At 38.1% G+C, this 26,620-nt stretch overlaps 1 protein-coding gene across 1 annotated transcript in view; it reads right to left on the minus strand.

Annotated features, from left to right (window-relative positions):
• Positions 1–26,620, minus strand: part of CACNA2D1 (calcium voltage-gated channel auxiliary subunit alpha2delta 1) — a 709,277-nt gene that overhangs the window by 642,110 nt on the left and 40,547 nt on the right. Inside the window, exon 2 of the mRNA XM_047849277.1 lies at positions 13,308–13,395. The gene's annotated coding sequence lies outside the window, so the exon portion shown is untranslated. The remainder of the gene's footprint in view (positions 1–13,307; positions 13,396–26,620) is intronic.

The raw sequence follows: 26,620 nt of genomic DNA on the forward strand, positions 1-26,620 counted from the left end.
ATACCAGTTTTTTCTCATCAAGAGCAGCATCGAGAGAATACGACCCATGAGAATTCGTAAATGAGGCAATCCACTCTCTTTCTTGTTCCCAATATGAAGGTTGGGAGGCGTACAGCCACCAACCCCCGATCACATTATATCCAAACCGATGTCACCAGAGCATTTTACTGACTTTAGGCCTATCCATAAACTCCCATTCAATCTTAATTCTGGCAGCTAATGCTGAAATCACTTATTCTTACAGAAATGATTATATTGTTTCTTCATTTCTTAGTTGACCATGCTTCCAGTTTCCAAACTCTCCAACTTGGGGTTATTCTAAGATCCCTCCTGGGTATCTCCTTCTATAGTACTTTTCACCTGTGAAGGTTTCAAGTTCCTCAGCTTAGTTTTGCCTCAGTATCCACTGCCCTGTTGCTTTATAATATTCAAAAACTCTGCCATTCTTGGCTGTTGGTGGGAGTGATCACTTGGATTTAGCTTTGCTTTTTTTTATATCATTTTGTATTTTATAATCTTCCACTGATAAATTCAAATTTTTATTTTTGAGTTTCTCTGATCTTTTCAAAGAGATTCAGAGAAAGAGAAGGAAATGTGTTTGCTAGGTAGTCACCTTGATAGGGAATGTGTGCTCCTTTTCAACAGGTGAATTTATTAACCTCCAATCTGATAGCCAATCACTGTTCCCCACTCTGTTATAGAGAACGATTGTGTTGCTTCCAGATTCTTACGCTGAAGCTCTAACGCCAATCTGATGGTATTTGGAGATGGGGCAGTTGAGAAATAATTAGATTTAGATGATGTCCTGAGGGTAGGGCCTTGATCACAGGATTAGGGCCCTTAAAAGAACACACACCAGAGAGCCCCTTCCTCCACCCTGACATGGAAGACGTCATGAAGGCAGCTGTCTCCAAGTCAGGAAGAGGGTTCTTACCATAACTCCCCAGCCATGGCAGCACCTCGATCTTATACTTCCCATCTGCTAGAACTGTGGCAAATAGGTCTATGGTTTAAGTCTCCCGTTCTGTAGTATTTGGTTACGGGGTCCAGGCTGACCAATACACATTTCATCCTTTCTCGGATGTTCAAGTGTTGGTCTATGCCAGAGGTTTGTTAAGCCTCATTTTTTCCTTTTCATTTTGAAGATATTTTTAAGTAATCTCTGTACCCAGCATGGGGCTCTAACACACAACGCTGATATCAAGAGTCACATGCTCCACCGATGGGGCCAGTCAGGTGCCCCCTTTCGTTTCTTCTTCAAATAATGTTTTTTCAGTATGTGAAAGTGCTTTCTGACCCACACCAGTCCTTTAATGATAAATGGTCCTCATGATCCTCTTAACCCTATTTAAACACCACAATTATTATGCAAATATGGACTTCTTTGCACAGAATGGTAGTACTTATAACCACTGCTTATACTTGGTTTGTCAGAAGAGTTTACATTAGGCACAAGTACAGAAAGCAAGTATTACTTTTTTTTAAAAAATGTATGTTTATTTGAGAGAGAGAGGGAGAGGGAGAGAGAGAATGTGTGAGCAGGGGAGAGGGGTAGGAGGAGAGAGAAACCCAAGCAGTCTCCACACTCGGTGCAGAGCGCAGCATGAGGCTTGATCCCATGACCCTGGGATCACGACCTGAACTGCAATCGACACATCAAGATGTAGATGTTCAAGCAGCCAACCACCCAGGTGCCCCAAAGTTTGCCATTTTAAATCTTGTATATATAAGAAGACAAGGTATTGGAATACACAGATTATAAACAATGAGGATTTGTATCTTTTTTCAGATTTCTTTTAGTCCACGCTTATTGGGAATCTTGGTCTCACTTCACTCCTCTATGCCTCTGTGTTCTTTTAGGTAAAATTAGGATGATGGATTCAATACTCTGTGTTATGTCTCAGGACAAAAACTATTAACTGTATTGATATCATCCTACTTGTGTAACACTGTCATAGCCACAAGGTGCTTCCATATGCTATCAGTTAAATTGCCAGCAGCCTCGAAGGCCAAGTATTCTAATTTACCATTTTACCAAGAAGAGCAATCAGGCTTTAAATCTAAGCAATGGACTCAAGATGCAAGCCGGAATCTGATTCCAAATTTCAGGTTCTACCATCCCACACTATTTCCTCATCTGGGAGATCAGTGATGTACTTATTTTTCCCCCCATTAGTCTCCCATTTAATGGCTTCTTGAATGTGAGATTAGGTTTATTCTAGGGTGATACAAAATGTACTGTACACAACTGTTTCTCTCAAGCCATTTCCACAACGCAGTTCTACTTTCAAAAGGACCCTCAATAAACATGCAGCAAATCCCAGACTGCTCTGTTTCCCACAGTCCCTTGCCTTTCAAAGTGGGATGTCTATGAATTATGGAAACGGGGCCAAGATTACTACTGGGGAGAGATGATGGCAGATATTTTAAGAAAGTGAAACCAGGTTAGCAACCTAGTATGATTTCTAGATTAGCTTGTTACCTCCATGGAAGTCCAAACAACTCTAGGTATTGAGGAGAGAGACCAAAAGAGCCAGTTGGGGGTTAAAACAAGTTCAGGCTTTGATGCACTGGGTTCAGGTCTTGCCCTCCTCTGACAAGTTGAGTAACCTTGCTCGATTCTGATGGATTAGACTCTATGTTTCATCTGCAAAGTACCTACAACATGGGGCACTGGGGAGGCTACAATGCTACAAATGTATAGAAAGCACCCAATACAGTATCAAGAGCATTGATGGCATCCTAAAATATTATGTCTGATTATATAAGAGACAGTTCAATGAAACTAGCTAATTAAATCTCTGCACCCATTTACAATTTTATCATCTAAAAAATATTCTAGACTATTTTTACAAGATGTTTTAGGGGTGCCTGGCTGGCTCATTCAGTGGAGCACACAACTCTTCATCTCAGTGTTGTGAGTTCAAGACCCACATTGGATGGAGAGATTACTTAAAAATAAAAATCTTAAAAAAGGATATTTTAATACTACTGGCACAGTAGTATAAATAACGTCAAACGATACGCTTTGACTTGAGAAATCCATGCTTGCATTTAACAAATTAATCCAATTAGTAACTACTGCTAGAACATTTACCAGTGCTCTGTGTTGGGGAACAAGATGAGTATTTTCTTTGCCCTCATAGAGTTTGCATCTTCCACTTAATGGTGTACATACGTGTGGTTGCATTTTTTAAAAAATCTTGTCATTGATAAGTCAAAATTTACTTTTAACTTTGGTATAAACTTGCCTTGACAACTCTAACTCCCACAAGTAAAACAAGGCAAGAGATATGTTTGGCAGAGCAACTATTTATGTCCTATCTTCTGTGTTGCCAGGGTGATGGTAGCAATATTGAAAACATTGGAGGTGGTTGTTTTATTGGCAAGGATCCTGACTTTCAATTCCAAATGCAAGGACTGTAAAAAGCAAAATGTAGGCTGGGGTGTAGGCAGTGGACTGGCCATGGCTATACGTCAGCTAGATGAATGGATTATTGGTGATTAACCAAATGTGGATGCTGTTCTTGGAAGTGTAACACTCATAGGCAATATTTTTGTAATAATATTTTAAAACTAATGAAAGTTTAGTGATTACCTCAAAATTTTTTTCCAAAATCTAAAGCCTGATGTTTGTTTGCTTTCAAATGTTAGTTTTTTTGCCCAGATTTCTCTTCCTCTCCTTTCAGTGGGAAACAACTCAAAAGATGTACTAAACTTTTGATCCCTCCTTTAAGAATCGAAATATTGTTACAGTACAAGTTCAGCTTAAGAATTTTTTAAACATGTTGATTATGTACATTAAAGGGAATAAATTCATATACCAACGCTGAAAAAACAAAGTCATCTGTTAGGTCGGCTGGAAGTTCTGTCTTATATGAAAGCACCACATTTGTGTATAGACATGGACGGGGGTAACCAGCTTGGGACTTCTTTCCTCCCTCACCAACTTCATCAAATCAGTCTCTTAGCTTCAAGCCAAGCTAAGGCTTGAGGTATTGGGGATTGACCCTATCAAACTTCAGGTCTTCCACCTGGCAGTATGGTATGGAAAGAAAAAGAAGGATGGTGATAAGCCATGACTATAGTTCTTAGATTTTTTCTTTTCTTTTTTTTTTTTTAAGGATTCAAATACATTTTATTTCTTCAGTTACACCATCACGAGTAGAAAGAGTGCTTAGATGAGAAGGTCGTTTTGAGACAATTCTGCATTAGAGCAACTGTAATGGTTGCTGATCTATTCACTTCTTTGTGATTTTACCAACAGAAGACAGGTTCTGTTTTTTTTTTTTTTAATGTTTATTTTTGAACTAGAGAGAGTGAGCAGGGAAGGGACACACAGAGACAAAGAGAGAGAGAGAAGATCCAAAGCAGGCTCTGCACTGACAACAGAGAGCCTGATGTGGGGCTCAAACTCAGGAACCTCAAGGTCATGACCCAAACCAAAGTCAGATGCTTAACTGATGGAGCCACCCAGGTGCTCCCAGAGAACAGTTTCCATTCTATTTCAGTCTGTGCTATTCTAAATATCCCTACAATAACATAAAAAGTAGTTCTGCTGGCTAGCACAGCATTACAATACTTGTGAAAATCCAGTGAATATTTTATGTGCCTCTGTCTTGCCATAATTTGCTGAATGTTTCTATTCTGGAGATACTTAGTATATTTCTGGCCAAGGGAAACATCATGAAGGTGTGAGAGGATTGCATTGGATTGCAGCTGCTGGCATATTTCATTGCAAGACGCCCTGGTAGGAACTCAAATGCTCTTCTCAGAAACTTCTAGATTCTGCTTCTTTTATGAAGAGTTTATTATATTATAAAGGGACACACGGTACAAGGTAAAGGGGTGGAGAGAGCATCCATGCCCTGAGTACACCCCATCCTCCTAGTACATCAATGTGTTCACCAACCCGGAAGCTGCACTGTTGGGTTTCTTGATCCATGTTAGGTTTTGCCAATTATTTGCAATGATATGATATTTGAAAAGCAGGAATAATACGGAGACATTTTATACATTTGACCTGTTTTGTTTCTATTGGTGATCAGATCAGTCATATTGATATGAAGTGTGTTTTTTGTTGTTTTTTTTTTTTCCCACCAGTTTTAAAACTTTTCTGCAGAGTTTTAGTGTCTATTTTCTAGCTTCTTGGGTTTTGAGAAAGATTTTACAGCCAGCTCTGGAGGCCCAAAATGGAGCTCACTTCTCCAACTCTTGCAGTAATTTAAAAATTACCTAATCCTCTGTTAAGTTACTTTTTGCTCAGAATACCTCAACTAGTTTTGATTTTCTATACGAAGCCTTGTCTGATATACAGCGCATGTTCTTCTCTGTTTAAAAAATTCAATACCTAGGGCGCCTGGGTGGCGCAGTCGGTTAAGCGTCCGACTTCAGCCAGGTCACGATCTCGCGGTCCGTGAGTTCGAGCCCCGCATCAGGCTCTGGGCTGATGGCTCAGAGCCTGGAGCCTGTTTCTGATTCTGTGTCTCCCTCTCTCTCTGCCCCTCCCCCGTTTATGCTCTGTCTCTCTCTGTCCCAAAAATAAATAAACGTTGAAAAAAAATTAAAAAAAAAAATTCAATACCTAACTAGTTTTTATGGGAAATTATCCAAATAATTACCATCATATTGAAGAGGATGTACTATGACAAATTCCTCACAATTATAGATGCTTTGATTTTTCAGCACAATCTGCTTCTTTCCCAAATTCATTTATTCACAATCCAGTACATTTAGCACATCTACGTTTTCTTAGATTTTTCTCCCCTCCAACTTGTTTATTGCCATCTACCTTTCTACAAATTCTTTTTTTTTTTTTTTTTTTTTTTTTTTTTTTTTTTTTTTTTTAGAGAGAGAGAGAGACAGACAGACAGAAAGAGGGAGCATGCGCACATCTCACGCAGGCTCCGTGCTCAGTGCAGAGGCTGACACAGGGCTCGATCTCAAGACCCTGAGATCACAACATGAGCCAAAATCAAGAGTTGGACCCTCAACAGATTCAGCCACCCAGGTAGGACTCTACAAATTCTCATTCTAATCCTACACTTACATGATAAACTTCCTATGATCATTTAACCAGAATTAATCTTTTTCTTTTATATCTAAACTAACCTAGCACTGTGTTGCCTTTGATCATAGAAAACTCTGTAACACCTGAACACTGATTATTCTATCCCCCAATTTGCATCATTTACAAAAATTTACCAAATACTTAACTATGAGCTAGTTATTGAGCTAGGCACTGGAGATATGAAAATACAGTGTCTTAATGAGCCTGTATCTTAGTAAGATATATCATCATTAAACAAATAGACCCAAAATAAATAGTCAAGTGTCAACTCTCAGAAGTTCCATAAAGGAAAGTATTGTGTGCCTATACAAGAGAGCTTATCTGGTTTGAAAGTTAAGGCAAGCTGCAGGGTCACTGGAGGTGGTCCCTAAAGAATCATCAGACACTTAACAGAGTGGGGAAGAATACTGGAAATATGGCACTGCAGCAAGACTTTGGCTCAAACAAGCATTCTTTAAGGAAATGAAGTCCCTGCCCCTTCTACAGGGAGCCTTAATCTGAGTGATTCTAAAGGAGCCTCTGTCTCACTTTACTTTGCAGGGGGAGGAACAATTCTGTCCTGGATAGAATAACTCTCATCAAAGAACATACTTTCCTCTCCACAGGGCTCACCACACCCATGCCTTCAACTGTGTCCCTTCTACTTCCCAATTTTTTTTACACATACACATGGTGGTGGTGGTGGCTGGGGGGATGTTTGTACCAACTATGGACAAAATAACACCCTTATTGACTACTTACCAGGGTCCAGGTACTTTTACATTTATTTACATCTATGTTGGCACTTGATCTTCATAATAGCTTTATGAAATCGTTATTTCAAAAGGAGGACACTGAAGCACAGAAAATATTAAGGACTTACTAGATGCTGGATCTAAGCACCACTGAGTGTTTACCATGTGCTAAGTATAACTGAATAAATTCTATTTTCACAGTTACTATTATTCCCATCTTACTGAGGGACTGAGAGGCCAGGAGATGGACTTGCTCACAATTACAGAATTGTGTGGCGAGGTGCGGATTTCAAGCAAATCCAGTCTATGCCGTACTGTGCCACTTAGGACTGTATAGTTTTCCAGGGTTCGTTCTGATCCCTTAGTACAGCTTTGCAGGCAGGACTCTCATGTCCATTTGGAGCCTATCTCTGGACAAAGTGGGAGCTTAGTACTTCTATGTTCTCAGCTTTGGGATCTAGTCACCAATTTTGGGACAACCCACCCACCATCCGGTTATATACGTGAAATGTCTTCTATCTTTCAATACACTTTTGTCTCTTCTAGGCTAATATATACTGAGAAATGCACACAATTTAATATTAAAAGTAAAGAGAATAGGGGCACCTGGGTGTCTCAGTTGGTTAACTGTCTGACTTCAGCTCAGGTCATCCTCTCACGGATGGTGGGTTTGAATCCCCCATCAGGCTCTGTGCTAATAGCTCATAGCCTGGAGCCTGCCTCGGATTCTGTGTCTCCCTCTCTCTCTGCCCCTCCCCTGCTCATGCTCTCTCTCTTCCTCTCTCTCAAAAATGAACATTAAAAAAAATTTTTTTTAATTTAAAGTAATGAAAATACAACTAAGGTTTAAATTGCTTCAAATAAATGTTAGGTTAGCTAAGTCTACATGCTTGTGAAAAATGCCTAATTTTGGATGATCCACAGCATCACTTACTTCTGCTAGTTTGGATCAGTGAGAACTAGAGTAAAAAGATATTGTTAATATATATTCACCAAGAAAAAAATGTGAAAATAGCCAAGATCATTTTGGTAGCAGGGAGACCAGCACAATCAACAGATTATCTGTTACACATATGACATGCAAAAAAAAAAAAAAAATGATCTGGCCACACTCAGATTTCTCTGCCATTACCTGAAAATGTAGAAGAAGCAGGTTTTTCAACAGGTCCTAACTTGAACTCTAAGGATGCCTCTGGAAGAATATTGGGTGTCAGTAAACAGAAAATTCTATGCAAAATTTGAGTCATATAGGTCTTTTTTTTTTCTGGGGAACGAGTCCATAGCTTTTAGCCAGTTTCTAGAATGGTTCCCTAAGAAAGGTTAAGAAACACTGATGGCGGAGCACATGGCTGGTTCTGTCAGTGGAGCATGCGACTCTTGATCTTGGGGTTGTGAATTTAAGCCCTACGTTGGGTGTAGAGGTTACTTTAAAATCACACCAAAAAAAAAAAACACTGATACAGGCATAGTGATAAAATTATCAGTGCTAAGTAGGTCTAAGAGAATATATTCTATTTATAATGACAAAAAAGCATTCATTCATCCTTCCCAGTTAAATAAGAAAACCATGGTTTTAAGACAGACTAAATAAACCCCTAAAATAAGCATTGAGTATATACCTCTGCCCTGAAGTAAAAATGAGCCCCAGGCAGATCAATCACCTGGAACTGATTTCCCGGCAGCAAACTTTTCCTGGTATCAGCAGCCCATTTTACCCTTATTTTTGATCTTTATTTTTATTTGAGGTGATTACAAGTGAGATAAAATTAAGATAGGTAATATTTTTTCAAATTGAAATGTTCTGATAAATAAAGTCATATAAACGAATTCTTCCACCACGTAACTTCCAGAAGCACAAGGATTCGGGTCTCACCGGTCGTAGACATATTACGGTAGAATATCTAATGGAGAGCCATCTTCATCGCACACAATTGCTACTTCTGCCTTAGGTAATGTTAGAAGGTCACCTTATAATTATACTGTGAGTTTAAGAAGTTATTTTGTTATCTACTAATTTAAGCATAGAAAAATAAATTTTTATGATTTAGAACCCAAAGCAAAGAAAGGAAACGTAATATATATGTGCATATATATACATGCCTAAGAAATAATTTTTCAACAATTTTATACATATTTAATGTCTGATTTGGCAGATGGCACACCTATTTCAAGAAATATTTAACAAAATCTCCCATATAAAGGCCAACTTGGATGATACACTGGATCATATACACTTGCATTTTTCCTATCTCTGAATAATCCCCCTGCGTTTGTATTGTATGATGCTAAAAATGTCTTCAAAACAAAACCCAGCCTCACAGATGCAGAGAAAAGATTGGTGGTTGCCAGACAGGTGGGGATGAGGGCAAAATGGGCGAAGGAGATTAACAAGTACCTACTTCCCCTTCTAAAGTAAGTTATGGGGATGTAACATACAGCCTAGGGTGTATACTCAGTGAGATTGTATTAACTTTGTAAGGTAACAGGTAAGTAGATGTATTGTGGTGACTATTTTGCATTGTATACATATGTTGAATCACTACGCTAGACACCTGAAACCAATATTGTATGCCAGTTATACCTCAATCATAAAAAAAGTCTTCAAATTGTATAGTCACCACACCTCCAAGTAAAACATCCTCTGAAAACCTAATGTTAGAAGATTTTCCAAATGACTGAGAGAGTACCCAGAAGAAACAGATCTGCAAGCAAAATTGCCCCTAAAAACAAAACAAACAAAAAATCATCCCAAAAGGGAATGGAAAGGAGAAATGGAAAAGAAGGGTGTGTCCTTTGTGACAGAGTTGCTGGAGGCCTTCACACTCCGTTCTTTCTTCTTCTTGATGCATGACTGGGTTGTCCTTGCCCTGGTCCTTGCAGTTGGGTGTCATCCTGTGATTGGTTTATCTAAAATGGAATGACTGGAAGTACTCTGTGTCAATTTTTCAGGCCTAACTTTTCAGAACCTCAGCTTCTTTTCCTACTTGTATTCAGAATGACCGGGAATGAAGATGATGTAAATGTCCTAGAGAAGCAGCTTTTCATTCTTGACCCAAGAGTTATCAGTGGATGGAATTCAACTTACCTGTGAAACTTACTGAATAAGTTTATCTTCATTTTTATTAATTTATGACTGTCTTCTGTTGAAAATGTAAACAGTAAACCACAGAATTAATAGTACTTGTGGCTTTAGAAAATACAGAAATCACAAATATTCTCAAATCCTGTTTCAACCACTGCAAGTATCTTAAAATCCTGCTTACGTTCACAATTGCTTCAAAATTATGGTATTTATGGCTATAATGTACACTTTCAAAATAGAAGAATTTAGAGGGTCAAAGAAGCACACATTTATATGTTTTAATCATGGTATTTCAATGTTATTTGTTTCCTTTTTAACCTGAAGCATTTTATTCATGTATCTAGTAAACATTACACAAAAAGACAAAAAAGGTTTAAGAGCTGTGCTTGCCCTGGATGATGGGAGAAGAACGAACTTGGAAACAACTGTATTCCCTGAATGCCAACACAGAGCTTCGTGACAGCCTTGAAGATGCAGCTCCCCTATTTCCATGGGAAAAGGAACATTTCTGTTATTTAAGTCAATCTATTTGTGGGCCCTTTTTACGGCCACATCTGATGCATGTCCCAATATATCCTTGTATCATCAACTTTTGTTTATTACAGAAAGGAACATTTACAATTTTTTGCCAGAATTAACAGAATAATGCTCAGTATCACCAATCAACAGGGAAAAGAAAATCAAAACCACAATGGGATACCACTTTACACCTGTCAAAATTGCTAGTACCAAAAAACCAAGAGATACATGCTGGGGAGGATTTGGAAAAAAGGGAACCCTCACATATCACTGGTGGAACAGTATATAGATTCCTCAACAAATTACAAATAGATATACCCTGAAATCTGTTAATTCCACTACTGGGTAGTTACCAAAAGGAAACAAAAACACTGATTCGAAAAGACGCATGAACCCCTATGTTTATTGCATTATTTACAGTATCCAAGATATGGAAGCAATCCAAGGGTCTATCAATAGACAAATAGATAAAGAAGATGTGATACACACCGCCCCCTGACACACACACAGGCGAGTAATATTCAGCTATGAAAAAGAATATTATCTTTTCACTGGTGACCACTAGATGAACCTAGAGCGTATTAGGCTACGTGAAGTCAGACAGAAAAAGACAAATATCGTATTTTTTCACTTATATGTGTGATCTAAAAAATACAAATGAGGGGCGCCTGGGTGGCGCAGTCGGTTAAGCGTCCGACTTCAGCCAGGTCACGATCTCGCGGTCCGTGAGTTTGAGCCCCGCGTCGGGCTCTGGGCTGATGGCTCAGAGCCTGGAGCCTGTTTCAGATTCTGTGTCTCCCTCTCTCTCTGCCCCTCCCCCATTCATGCTCTGTCTCTCTCTGTCCCAAAAATAAATAAACGTTGAAAAAAAAAATTAAAAAAAAAAAAAAAAAAAAAGAACCAAAAAACCAGAGTAAGACTCAAACACCAAGAAAAAACTGGTAGTTGCCAGAGGAGTAGGGGGTGGGGGGTGGGCAAAATGGGTCAAGGGACATGGGAGGTATGGACTTCCAGTCATGGAATGACTAAGTCATGAAGATCAAAGGCACAGCATAGGGAATGTAGTCAAAGGTACTGGAATAACATTGTACAGCGGTAAGTGCTAGCTACATTTTTAGTGAGCACAGTGTAACATATAGAATTGTTGAATTACTGTTTTACATCTGAAAGCAATATAACATTGTGTGTCAACTATGCTGCAATTAAAAAAGAATTTAAAAATATTCTTAAGAATTAAGGTAAGAATTTTTGTATTAAAATTAGAGTATTCAGTGCTTTAATACAATAAAACTTAGGTAAATATTAAAATCTTAGCAATAAAAACTAAAACAGTAACTTTTCAGTATATTATTCTCAGAAGTCCATACAACAATGGAGTCACTGAATCTAATGATCTAAAAGTTCCATTCAAGGCAAAGATCAACAAATGTGTACATCCCTTATGAGCGATCAGCAATCCCTGTAAACTCTCATCATTTCCATTGCAAGCATCTGCTCTCTGATCAAACCATCCTTCAAACCCATATAAACAATCTGTTAATTCCATACAAATTTTACTTTTTCAGGTTTCTCTCAGGTACCCATGTCCCTCATCAGTTTACACCCCACAACCAAACTTTAATTGTTATCTTGCGTATACCTCAAATCTCTTCCATATCTTGTATTCTCTACCTCTGCCCAAGCATCAGTGTGACTAGAAGAAAAACATGTCACCATAATTATCACTCTCATCTAAACCTCAAGACCACGAACTTTAAGTGGGCTATTGGAGCAATCTATTATCACACAATCCTAGTCTATTTGGTTTTCTACTTTCTCAGTATCTGAGATTCTTGGACATGGAGATTTTGAAGAGAAACGATCTTTTCCTAGCTCCCCTTCCCTAATTTACAGAAGTACCACTGTGAGCATCCTGTACTTAACCTTCACTCCTGTAACCTGCATGGTCTGTGCTCCTTTGCAAAATCCCTTTCTCCACTTGTACATCAAATTCCATTTCTTCTCTCTGTTCAGGGACAGGGCTCACACAATCACCCTCTGTACTTGATCATTCTCATTGGCATATAGAATACGCTGTGATTTCTCCCACTGTTACAAAAATTTTGTCTGGACCCCACATTCCTCTGCAGCAACTGCCTTATTTCTTTTTTTGTTTTTATAATGAAACTCTTGGTGGTTGTCTATCTTTTCTATTTTCAATTCCTTTCTTTTTTTTCCCTTCAACTATTCAAAACAGCTTTCGTTCAAACGCCAGTGCACCAAGAGAGTTTTCAAAGTTACTAGTGACTTAACTTCAGTACTGGTAAATTCAACAATCCATTCTTGGTCCACATCTTACCTTGTCTATGAGCAGTATGTGCCACAGTTGGTGACCCTTTCCTTGTTTGACATATATCCTACATTTCCAGGACAAAATTCACTCTTGGTCCTTACCCCAACCCCCAATAACAACCACACTTCCTTATGCTTTTGCTGTTTTTGTGTTTATTTTTTGTTTTTTTTCTTCCAGACCTCATAATAATGAAAAACTCCAGGGCTCAGGCACTGTCCCCTTAGGTATTTTTTATATTCTCACACTCCCTTAATGACCGCAAATACCATATATTTAACTGACATTTATGTCTTCAGCCCACACTTCTCTGAACCCCAGGCTCACATATAAATCTCAAACTGAAAAAAGTGAACTCATGATCTTTCTCTCTAAACATACTCCACCTGTAGTCTTCCCATCATAGAAAAATAGCAAGTTTATTTTTCAGTTTTTCAGAACAAAAATATTCAAGTCACCCTTGACTCTTCTGCTGTAACGTTCCACATGAATTAAGTTTTGTCTAAGCTTAAAAAGACAAAAACCTCACCATCTTCTTAACAAAACATAGTCCAAGGCACCAACATCACTTACCTGGATTATTGTGATAGCCTCCTGACTTGTCCCTCTGCTTGTGCGCCTTCCCCAACTGCAGTGAATTCTCCTTGCTTTCCACATGATCCTGTTACAATTTAAGTCCATAGAATAGAATTAGAAAACAAATTGTCAGTTTCATTTAAAATAAAATCGAGGGGCGCTTGGGTGGCTTAGCTGGTTAAATGTCGCACTTTGGCTCAGGTCATGATCTGGAAGTTTGTGAGTTCAAGTCCCTTGTCTGGCTCTGTTGCTGACAGCTCGGGGCCTGGAGCCTGCTTCGGATTCTGTGTTTCCGCCCCCCTCCGCCTCTCTCTCTGCCCCTCCCCTCTTCTTGCCTGTGTGCAAGCTTTCTGTCTCAAATATAAACATTAAAAAATTTAAAGAATGAAATCCAGATCTCTTCTCATGTCTAAGTCCTAAAGATCTACCCCCTGCTATGATGTTGTTTCCTACTCTGCTGTCCCTGATAACCCACTGGGTCCATCCATTATGTTGACCCTGCGTTTCTCATCTACACCAGGCATGCTCCAGCCTCCGAGCCTACAGAAGTTTCTTTTCCTGGATGCTCTTCCCCAAGGATTCTTTTTAACAGTCCCAGTCACTAGCTTTAAGTCATTGCAGGAGTTCATCTTCTCAGGGAAGTCTTTTCTCATCATCCTTCTCTGCTTCAATTTTCTCCATAACTTTCATTGCCTTCCAACATTCTATGCTTATATCCTTTTGTTTATTGGTTTTCTCCTCCCATGACAATGTGAGCTTTATGAGAGTATTTTGTCTATGTTCTCTCAATTAAAAAAGGTACTGACACATAGCAGGTATTTGTCAAGTGTTAACTCCCAGTATAGGTTTTGTTATGACTGACTTAAGTATTGTTAATACATTCTGGCCTGTTATGTGGAGGAAAGATAAATCAGTTTTAAAATTGAAATTTATCAGAAAACTAATGGAAACTTTTGATAGCATTAATAACCCTTATTTTTTAAAGGTACCCCTGATTTCTCCTGGGAATGTTAAATCTGCTCCATTAAATTAAAAAGTCCAAGTTAACTTTAATTCCCAGTTAAGAATTTAAACTTTGCAAACAAAATATTAAATGGGGCTTTATAGATCTATAAAATGGACTATGTAAGATGATCATAGGCCATAAATTAGGTGGACATGTATCCAATTCTTTAAAATTTTATATTATGAAATATATTTAGAAAATAATTTACACATTCAGTCCAAAAACAGATAACTGCCCCACTCACATGAAGCTTAATAAAATATTTAATGTTTTAAGTCCCTATGTGCCACTCTCCAATTACTACCCTTCCCCACCTCTAAAAAGTAAACCCAAGAAGTTGTGTTAATCAATCTTGGCTATGTAGTTTTGCCATATATGTATATTTCCATAACTAGATTTATTTTGCTTAATTTTGGAATCTATATTAATGTAATAAATACTATAGGCTTTCATCTGTAACTTTGTGTGCCCGTTGTCATGCTCCTGAGATGTAGCTATATAGATTTGCTTCTCTAATTCATTTAAAATGATGATCTTGGGGCGCCTGGGTGGCGCAGTCGGTTAATCGTCCGACTTCAGCCAGGTCACGATCTCGCGGTCCGGGAGTTCGAGCCCCGCATCAGGCTCTGGGCTGATGGCTCGGAGCCTGGAGCCTGTTTCCGATTCTGTGTCTCCCTCTCTCTCTGCCCCTCCCCCGTTCATGCTCTGTCTCTCTCTGTCCCAAAAATAAATAAACGTTGAAAAAAAAATAAATTAAAAAAAAATGATGATCTTTTGAACATTCTTGCTTATGGCTTGAGGACCATATATTCAAAAATTTTATTAGGCATCATGATTTTGTTTTCAAAGAAGTTATGCTACTCCCAACTCCTGTGAGCACAGTATAACGGTAACCATTTTTTCACATCCTTGCTGTTACTAAAAGTTGTCAGTTTCTATTTTTGCCTAATGAACGTGGAAGGATATTGTGAATTTAAGTCACCTTTTCTTGATTACTAATAAAGTGGTCACATAGTGAAATTAAAAAGTTGTCAAGTACAGTTTCATTTTTTATCCCCCTTAAGAACCTCTTATAATTTTTAACCTTATTTTATTCATACCACAATTTCATAAAAGATATTCCCTTATATTGCTACCTTAAATAATTTGTCTTTTATATTTAACTCCTTAACCTGTTTGAAGTTATTTGAGTATAGATGAAGTAGAGTTTTACTCTAGGACCATTAACCAAATGATCTATTTTTCCCTACTTACATACTTTCTATGTATCTTTGGGTATATTTATGGGTTCTCCCTTTCTGTTCCTTTGTGAACTCATCACTAATACAATACTACATTATTAGTGAAACTTTAAAATGGTCTTAGTATCTGATAGAGCTCATCTCTCTAATGTATATAGTTTTTCATTACCAATTAGTTATTTTGACCCACTTCATTTTCCATATATATTTTATAGTAAGCAAGCTGATTTTAAAGCAAGTTCCATTTAAAAGTGTAACCTGCCACATTTCTCTCCCCACTTCGGGTCATTTAGTTGCCCCTCTTTTTAGTTCATAGTCAAATGTGACCTTCTAACATAGTAAGTGGTTTATGTATTCATATGCCTATTGTTATTTTACTTCCCTCTCACCTGTCTGCTACCCAGATGGACTATGAACTCAAAATTGCACAAGTTATTTTGGATGTGTTTATGTGTACATTTCAAGCACCTAAAACAGGAGAGGCTTGGGCAAGGACAGGTACTCAGTAAATAGTTGCTGAGTCAACAAATTCAACTTCGATTCATGACTCAATCACGGAAAACTGCCATCTAACATTACATTTTTCTAATCCATGAACATGGTATCTTCCCATCTATCTAGATCATCTCTAAACTATTTCAATACAGACTTCTCAGTGTCCTAAGTGAAGTTTTTATGTGTCTTTGTAGATTTTTGTGTAACTTATACCTTTGTTTTGACACTAGTTATGAACTTGATAGTATTTTTTGCCAATTTTTTCTATTAAAAATAATTATATTTTTTGAATTTATCTATTAAAATGTACAAATAATTCTATCTTTTAAAAATGTATTTTTAGCAAAGCTGGGTTGACATCTGGGTTTAATATTTTGTTACATTTACTGAATTATACTTTTCACACTGTAAAATTCAACCCTTTTAAGTGCCTAGTGCAATGACTTGTGATAAATATGGACAATACTATCATTACGCTCAAGATATTGAAAATTTACCATCATTCTAAATATTTCCTTTGAACCTCATTGTAGTCAATTCCATTCCCCCACACCCAGTCTTTGGCAAACTCTGATCCATTTTCTGTCCTTAATGTTTTACCTTTTCTGGAATGTCATATAAGTAGAAGCATACAGTATATGGTCTTTTGTGTCTAGCTTTTTTCTTCAGTGTAATGCATTTGAAATTCATCCATACTTTCGCATAAATGAGGAACTTTCCTTTTAGTTGCTGATGGCATCACATTGTATGGGTGTAATGCAATCTGTTAATCCCCTCACCTCTTGAGGGATATTTGAATTTTTTTCTAAATTGTAGCGGTAGAAGTTCTCCTTCCTCCTGGGTAAATTTCTAGTAGAATTGCTGGAGCACATGAGAAATTTTCTGAGTAAGAAATTCCTAACTTTCCCAAAGCGTACCACTTTTTTTCATTCCCACCATCCGAGTAATATAATCCTGGTTGCACTATGTTTTCATCAGCACTTGGTATTAAGATGCTTATTTTTATCCATTCTAGAGGATAACCAGTGTCATCTCACTATGATTTTAGTTTATATTTGCCTAGTGACTACTCATGTTGACTTTCTTTTCATGTTCTAATTTGTCGTTTATAACTCTTCTCTCAAAGTCTCTTAAATTTCTTGCCAATTTTTAAATCAAATTTTTGGCTTATTGAAATGTGAAGATTATTTATGTGTTTTGGATGTAAGTCCTATTCTCCCCACCTCTAAAGTAGCCTTGAAAATCATCAGCCTCCCAACCACAGGAGCTATGAAAAGCAGCAGCCTTACAGCCACTGGAGGGGATAGAAGGAGTGTGTGGCTTCTCAGAAAGCCCCATCCTCAGAGAATTATCATTAAACTGTCTTGTATCTCCCTGAAAATGTCTATTTACAGAGTATTGTCATTATTTAACCTGACACAGAGCTTGCTCGCTGGATTTGTCTGATATAAAACTTATATCTGGAATGAATAAAAAATTTACAATAGGAAGACAAACAATCTAATTAAATTTGCATCAAATATCTGAATGAACATCTTTTCAAAGATGGTGTACAAATGGCCAGGAAGCCTATGAAAAGATGCTTGACTTAGTCATGAGGGAAATAGAATCAAAGCCTCAGTGAAATAATCACTCCACACCTAATAGGATGACTATAACCAATAACACACATAATAAGTGTTGACAAGGTTGTGGAGAAATGGAATCCTAATATATCGCTGGCAGGAATGTAAAATGGTGCAGCTACTTGGGAAACAGCTTAACAGTTCCTCAAATTGTTAAATAAACATAATGTTACCGTATAACCCAGTAGTTCCACTCTCAGGTATGTACCTAAGATAGATAAAACCATGTGTCCCATAAAACCTTGTATATGAATGTTCATAGCAGTGTTATTCTTAATAGCCAAAATGTGGAAACACAAATGTCCATTAACTGAGAATGGATAAGCAAATGTGGTATATCCATACAACGAAATTTGATTTAGTAATATAAAGAATCAGTAGATTCATGTGAACACTGAATGACCCCTGAAAACAGTATGTTAAGTGAAAAAGTCTACCATAAATCACCACATATTGTATGATTACATTTATAGGAAATAGTCCGAGTAGACAAATCTGTATAGACAAAAATACATTAGTGATTGCCTGGAACTGTGGCAAAGGGTGAGGTGTGGAATAACTCCTAATGGGTTCTTTCTGGGGTGATAAAAAGGTCCCTAAATTAAGTTGTGTTGACAGTTACCTAGCTCTGTGAATATACTAACAGAACTGTATACTTAAACACATAGACATAGAAGAAGAATACACCATTTTGACACGATTAGAAAAATTAGAAAGTGTGGGAATGCTGCCAAGGTTGGACGATAAAGAGCAATGAGAACTCCTCATTCGCTTCTGACAGAAAGACACATTAAAGTTGTCACTTTGAAAAAATGGTTTGAGGTCATCTGGGTGGCTCAGTCGGTCAAGCATCTGACTTCATCTCAGGTCATGATCTCACAGTTCCTGAGTTCGAGTCCCGTGTTGGGCTTAGCGCTGATACCACGGAGCCTGCTTCAGATTCTCTGTCTCCCTCTCTCTCTGCACCTTCCCCACTCACTTGTTCTCCCTCAAAAACAAACAAACATTAAAAAAAAGACTCCACAGTTTTATGAGGCACATGGTGGCTCAGTTGGTTGAGCATCTGGCTCTTTGTTTCACCTCAGGACATGATCTCACGGTTCGTGGGATCAAACTCTGCATCAGGCTGTGCATTGACAGTGCAGAGACTGCTTGGGATTCTCTCTCTCCTTCCCTCTCTGTGCCCCTCCCTCACTCTCTCTTCAAAATAAACTTAAGATCTTTTTGAAAAAGACTTTAGTGTTTAGCCAGCCATTGCATGCCTGGATAATATACAATAGAGAAATGATTGCACACATGCACTAGCTATCTTCAGGAGCCCTGTTTTTAAGACATAAATATGAAAAACAGAATATCCACAAAAAGTGAATAAAATGATATAACATTCCCATAAATACCTTTTTCCCTGTGAAAGTGACAGAACTATCCCTCACATATTTAATATCTAACTAAATAAAAAATTAAGTTACAGGACTGATTAAATACTTATGTATAGCTCAGTAAGAGAAAAATAAAGAACTTTCTTGGGGAGAGATATATGATAAAGGTATAGAGAAAAAAGTGAAAGATGAATATAAAATTCTGGTTAGTGTTTATCGCTCTGGGTAGGAAGAAGCACACAGGACACTTCCCAGGTTGTGATAGCTCGGTGGGTGTCATTCCTAATTAAATCCCCTGCAACACACCTCATTGTACATTGAATATGTAGCCATGAAGTGGAAACGAATAGGTGATATGGGAGCAAGGCATCTATTTTTTGAAAAATAACAGATGGTTAAAAATTACCCCTGAAAAGTCTATTTCCCAAACTCTAAGGTTGTCTAAATGTACAGATATATGCTTAATATAAAGTTACACAATTTTATGTAAGAATGTATTTTATTAATACCTATCATTTATATACCTATTTGAATATATAATGTGTATGTACATATATGAATATGTGTATGTAACACACACATATTTGAAAAGAAATCTCAGATGTATTTTTTAAGCAAAATTTGCTTATATTAAGAGCACTTTTTTTATTAAAAGCATTTGGGGGCGCCTGGGTGGCGCAGTCGGTTAAGCGTCCAACTTCAGCCAGGTCACGATCTCGCGGTCCGTGAGTTCGAGCCCTGCGTCAGGCTCTGGGCTGATGGCTCGGAGCCTGGAGCCTGTTTCCGATTCTGTGTCTCCCTCTCTCTCTGCCCCTCCCCCGTTCATGCTCTGTCTCTCTCTGTCCCAAAAATAAATAAACGTTGAAAAAAAAAATTAAAAAAAAAAAAGCATTTGAATGAGCATCATTTAAATATTTTACTGAGAAAAAAAAATATTTCAAACGTATGTGTGGCAAGCAATGAGATTATGATATTATTTAATTTTCTATTAGACTTTTGAAGTATTTTTATTCATTTGCTGGTCTTTTAGTAGTTAAATATTTTCTTGATCACTATTGATTTTGACTTCTTATCTTGCGGCAGGCAATTTTTATTGTTCTATGTGGACTTTTGTGTTTTCACATTAAAATTACACTCGGTGAGATTTTATTTCTCTCAAGTAAAGCACAAAAGGGGAAAGATCAGTCTATAATAGAACAATGTAGTGAAACCATAGCTGAAAAAGATCTGGCAGAAGCACAACTCCTCTCTAAGGGCTAAAGGTTACCATTTGTTACCATGCTATCTATTCTCCACCACTAATGAAATTGAAAAAGAACTTTTTACAAGTACTTTCTATCTTCCCTATTTCAAATTATTTATACTGGCATTAATAGACACACTTAATATACATATCAAGTATTATTCGTTAATTCCTTGCTATTGGTGTATTGACTTAATGTGTAAGTTAAAGGTGCACAGTAAGGTATTACATAGCTTTGTCCCCTTGTTCACAATTTGTTTTATTGTGGCTTTACAATGGAACCTTGAAGCCTTCCTCATTTCCATTCGTGCATCCATGCATTTAAAAATTAATTCAATAGGGGCGCCTGGGTGGCTCAGTTGGTTGGGCAACCAACTTTGGCTCAGGTCATAATTTCGCAGTTTGTGAGTTCGAGCCCCACATCAGGCTCTGTGCTGACAGCTCGGAGCCTGGAGCCTGCTTCAAATTCTGTGTCTCCCCCTCTGTCTGCCCCTCCCCTGCTCACGCTCTGGGTCTCTCTAATAAATAAACGTTAAAAAAAATAATAAAAAATAAAAAATCGATAACATAATTTTAGTACACTTCCTTCTTTTCACAAATATTTACTGTTTACCTCCTGCCAGGCACTACAGTTGTTTCTAGAGATAAAATAAGGGTAAGCAGATAAAGGATCTGTCTTCTTGCAACTCAGAATCTGTACGTGGAGACAGCAAACCGTGATTACCACTTAAAACATTGTGACCAATGCTGCATTGTGACTAGCAGTACCAACAGAGGTGTGGGGTGGTTGGGTTGAGGAATTCGAGGTGGAATTGACAGGAGGAGCGTTTAATAAAGAGAAAAGCGCGGAAAGAGCTGAATGGTGGAAGGAATGAAGGCCAGAAAGCAGAGAGGGCAAGAAGAAATGGGAGATATAGTGAAGATACAAACCTTAGGGGGTCTCAAGTCACACAGGATGTTATTAGCTATGTAGGTTTTTGGTTTTGTTTGTCTTAGAAAACACTGGAAAGACACTGAAGCAACCAGTAAGGTGGAGACACCGCTCAAGTCAAATTTTGAGAACACGTGGCTCCAGTTTTCAGCAAGAGTTCCTTTGTTACTCCCAGCGGCCACTACTCCCTGCTCTGCTCTCCTGGTGAGTTGCGTTTCTCACCATAACCATGTGTTAGTGCTGCAGTTCTCCAAAAAAATCCAACTCCTACAGCGGCTTGCCTTCTTGCAGGAATCTCAGTTTGTCAACTCTGCCCAGAATTTAAATTATTCTATGATTCATTAGATATTTAGTTCTCGTCAAGTCTAATGGGCCATAAATAACTTTAAAGGTACCCTTACCATATGATGTGGTAAGATGTAGAGACACACACAAAGTGCAAAGGGTAACTAACAGTCAGGGGAGTAAGGTACTCTGCCTGGAAAAACAGGGAAAGCATGAGAATAGGTCTATTTTATGGGGCCCTGAAAGGTGTCCGAAAGGTTTTTCGTTGTTGGGTGTGTGTGTGTGTTTAAAGAGAAAGATGGAAACAACCTTCTGAGAAAAGGGAATTTTATGCAATCATAGCTGTTTCCTGGGAGATAATTAGAAATTTGATGTATGGGAAAGGATAGAGGGAGTTTGGGAAAGGAGCTCCAGATGAATTCTGACAAATTTTATGACAGGACAAAACAGATTCCATCTTTGAGGCACTAGCGAGCCATAGGAGGAAAGAAAAAAATCAAGCTGGGGGATGCCTCTCTGGTGGTTCAGCTTAGAACTGTTGTACCTGCTGGTACGTTTAGAATTCATCTCCCTGAATGTCCATTTACTGTACGTAGCTGCCCACCCTTACTTTGTATCGTGTGTGAAGACCGACCTGCTCGTATGTTTTACTTCAGCGACCAGTGATTTGGCTTACTTTATCTCCCCTTTATTCTTAGCAACAGAGGGGGCATATGGAAAATAATTTATGCTTACCCAGAGGCCATGCAGCCATCTAAACTAATAGGCTTTCGTCTTTAGTTTGACTTTCAAGTCAAAAAAAGTTTTGGCCTTCTCTAGAGACCCAGTAGTTTCCACTTCCCCAACACCTTACCTAAGGAAATACAACAAACATTTCTGTGAGATAATGAATATTCCCTCCCTTGATTAATGAATTAAAGTTATAACTTAAAATATTTGGCTCATCAACATGTATTGTCTGTTTTATTAAGACAAACTGATTATAACTTGCGAAAATAAGATGTAGACATACAAAGAATGGGAAAATCAATGTTTGAACACAAGGGCAAATGCCAGTTTTTGAATTATATACAGTGATGATTCATGGGCACAGCCATAAATCTTACCTAACAAAGCCCATCTATCTTGGGGGATTGTCAGGAGCATATGGAACCTTCAGGTACTGTAGTGACTAATGACTATTTGTAGACAAGAGCGAAATTCCAGGTTAATGCCTATGACTACATAAGTACATGATAAAAACTGTAATGCTATTGGAGCTTTTTTTCACACATCTCTTGTGGATGCCAGAAGAGAACATTATTACTGAGTAAGACATCAAATGATCTATTTAAAAGATTTTTGCAATAATAGAATAGTCATACTCAAAATTACAGCCTGTGTTTATACATATATATTTGTGTTTAGACATACAATCTATAAACTGGAAAATCTCTCATGCCCTCATGGAACATTTGAAACATTTGGAAGTGCTAAGGAATTGTGAGGTTAAGACCCAATTCACATCTATCTATTCCTCCACTGATCTTATGGCTAGGACAGAAAGCCCTGATTTAAAAGCTGATGTGTTATTTTTAGGGAAGTGGGGAGACAGGGGACAATGTTGCTCAACAACTCTAAACAACAGTGCTCAAATCAGAGTGACAGGAAAAATCTCCCCTTCAGCATCTAGACAGCACTGACAATATGTGATGATCTCTGCTATGCTTTTTCTGTTCTCTGTAAAATTGAGCTTAAGGGTACATTGGTGGCTCAGTTAGAGCATACCACTCCTGATTTTGGCTCAGGTCATGATCTTACGGTTGGTGGGGTCCAGCCCCTGTGTCAGGCTCTGTGCTGGCAGCGTGGAGCCTGCTTGGTCTTCTCTCTCCCCATCTCTCTCTCTCTCAATGCCCCACCCCCAGTCTATACTGTTCTCTCTAAAAATAAAACATTTAAATTGAGCTTTGAGTAAGCTGCCTAATGTTTGTTTCATTTACTCCACCAGATCCCATTTACAGAAAGCTTTCAATAACTACACAGCACTCAGAGACTCTAACTTCCTTCAGGATCATTCTTTATGGTAAACCAGCAGGTTGTTTCTGTGTATTGAGAGCCAGGGGACCAGATGATGAGCAAAAAGCAATGGAAGGATTAGACTGGGGGAGATTTTCAAATTCAGCCACCAAAAACCAAATAAGCAGAATTACATGTACCCTCTCCCAAATTTAGTTAAATATTTTGCTTACAAATAGAATACATTTATCAGAGTTTTGTTTTTTTTTTAAGTTTGTCTGTGTTGAGAAAGAGGAAGAGCACAAGCAGGGGAAGCGTAGAGACAGAGGGAGAGAATCCCAAGCAGACTCTGCACTGCCAGTACACAGCCCAATTTGGGGCTCAAACTCATGAAATGTGAGATCATGACATGAGTTGCAATCAAGAGTCAGACGCTTAACTGACTGAACCACCCAGGCGCCCATCAGAGTAGTTTTATATGTGGACTAAGACAAATTCAGAAACCATTAACAAAAAAATGCAAGGTGTCATGGTGGGTTTTAAACCTCTTATCTATAAGGCTTCGTTCTATCCCCTCGGAGGTAGTCAGACAATTGTGACAGAACAAACATAGATTATCTTTGGCCTTAGACCATTTTTTCTACATGTCTACAATTGGATTTTTGTTGATTTCTCTCTGGAATTAATTATAGGCCAGGTCAATTTTCCATACCCAGTGAATTCTGTAGAAATCTTTCTACAATAAAACTTTTGATTTGTAAAAGTTATTTGGTACATAGTCTACTTTCCTTGTAATTTTAGGGCGGATTATATCCCTGAGATTTGTCATTAATAACTCAATTAGCTTTCATAGTACAATCTCTGATACTTTCCTTGTTATGCTCTTTTATCACTGCAACCCCAGGCAACTTTTATTATATAGCTTGGATAGCTCGTGATTTATTGATTTGAGGATCATTCAGCAACCACTTAGCATCCATGATATATTAGATAAAAAAATATGTAGCTGTTTTGTGCTCTTATGGAATTCTCAATCTGTGTTTGATGAAAACATTTTAAGAACTCTGTACCAGAAAACAGCATGCAAATTAATGATTATACAAATAATGGAATCAAAGGATTAGAAATACGAGGTGAAAAACCCATGAAATCCATTTATGATTAATTTTTGCTCTAAAATATGAATGATTCTACAAGTTTCCTCAGTAATCTTAAATATTTATTTGTACATTAAGAATAGTTTTATTCACAACTAGCATATTTCATACATTAAAAAAAACAGTCTCCTTGGAATGCCCAGGTGGCTCAGTCAGTCAAGCATCTGACTCCATTTTGGCTCAGGTCATGATCTCACGGTTCTTGAGTTTGAGCCCCATGTCAGGCTCTGGGCTGACAGTGTGGAGCCTACCTGGGATTCTCTCCCTCTTGCTCCACTTCTCCCCTGCTTGTGCTCAGTCTCTCTCCCAAGATAAACTCGAAAAAAAGAGAAGAAGAAGAAGAAGAAGAAGAAGAAGAAGAAGAAGAAGAAAACAAAGAAAGAAGAAAGCAGTTTACTTAAAAAAAAAATATCCTCCTTCCTCAGACATGTTAGCAAGTATTTCATGCTCAGTCTCACTTTCCAAAATTTTCTCATTCTGACCTTTGTAAACCCTTTTACAGCTTCACATTCTTCCTTAAATGAATGGTATCAGGTCCAGTGTGGGTTCAAATGATTCTGAGTCTGAAACATTCTGTCATTCTTTGCATCCCAAACTCTTCCCCACAGCTTAATTCCCTTCAAGACTAAAAAATACAATATTGCTGACTTGGATTCAGTAAGCTTATGAAAATACATAGAGACAGCTGTTATTTATCATTTGCCTTTTTTACCCCTGAGTTTTAAAATTTATTTGTATTGATGACCATCATGATACTGGATAAAACGTCATATCGACTTGCAGTAAATAGTGTGACTTCTCATTTTTCCTACACTAACACGGACAGATTTACTGTCCCTGTGATCCAGATTTTATTTGTTCTGTCCCCTCCACCACCATTATCTCCTTTGTCTTTTCATGTTTTTACTTAAGATATTCTTGCTTGTCCTCAAGTATCCTCCATCAACTTTCTCCTTTATTAATCGGCCTCAAGTAGCCACTTCCATCTCTGGAATGTCCTAGCAATGATTTGGTGTGCAAATTAATTTGACCACACTTTCATTCAACAGTATGACTTGTCAAGCAAAGCCAAATAAAACAGGCACAAAGCCGTGTCTTAAGGAAGCTTACACTCCAGTGGGTGAGATGGACCAAAAACAAAATAAATGCACGATCACTTAACAGATTAAATGGTGAAAGGAGGAAAAAATCAAGCAAAGGTGATAGGAAGCAGGTAGGTTCTACTTGTATTTTGCATTTTTTTCCCCTCTCGGTTTTTCTGACAAGTTCCACTTTTTGAAAAGCATGATTCTGGAATGTCAGATTGCATATAAAAAAAAAAACTGGAGAAAGAATTTGAGGCTCTAATTTTAATCCCTGTGAAGGCTGCTCGGTTTTCATGCTACTCTTATTGAAGTACTAGGTGGCCTTTTAGGTTGTGAACAAAAGCCTCAGCAAGGCTTCAACTACTATTTTAACTCCTCTGCCCTGTGAGTCAGCCCGTTCTGCTCAGCTTCTCAGCTGTTCCTTGCGGAGTCGTCTTGCGTAGTGCACCATTGGTGGAGAGGAAATGGGCTGTCAAAGGAGCTGATAATTTCAATTAGTCAGAGATGGCATCTGCGCTGAGCACGCTGTAATGACACAGCTTGTTAGCTTTTGAGCAAGGACACAATCTGCAGGATCCTGACAAAGAGCTGAGGTTTCCTTGAACTGATGCTTCTTCAGCAAGATGCTCATGTTTGAGAGGCTGAAGATCTCCTATCTGCAGTATGAACTCCACAGTCTGTTCAGGCCTCATGGACAGAGGTCATCGGCAGAAACTTCTCAGTCAGGAAGTCCCGAAGTGCCAACGTTATCTACGACACCTAAAGTGACCATTTCTCAAATCTTTCTCTACTACACTTCACCTCGAGTCAAATTAATGTCTACAAGTATCTTTTTCTAGAGACCCAACAATGTCATAAAATCCTCTTG

The sequence above is a fragment of the Prionailurus viverrinus genome, chromosome A2 (assembly GCF_022837055.1).
Source record: "Prionailurus viverrinus isolate Anna chromosome A2, UM_Priviv_1.0, whole genome shotgun sequence".
In the NCBI taxonomy this organism is placed as follows: Eukaryota; Metazoa; Chordata; class Mammalia; order Carnivora; family Felidae; genus Prionailurus; species Prionailurus viverrinus.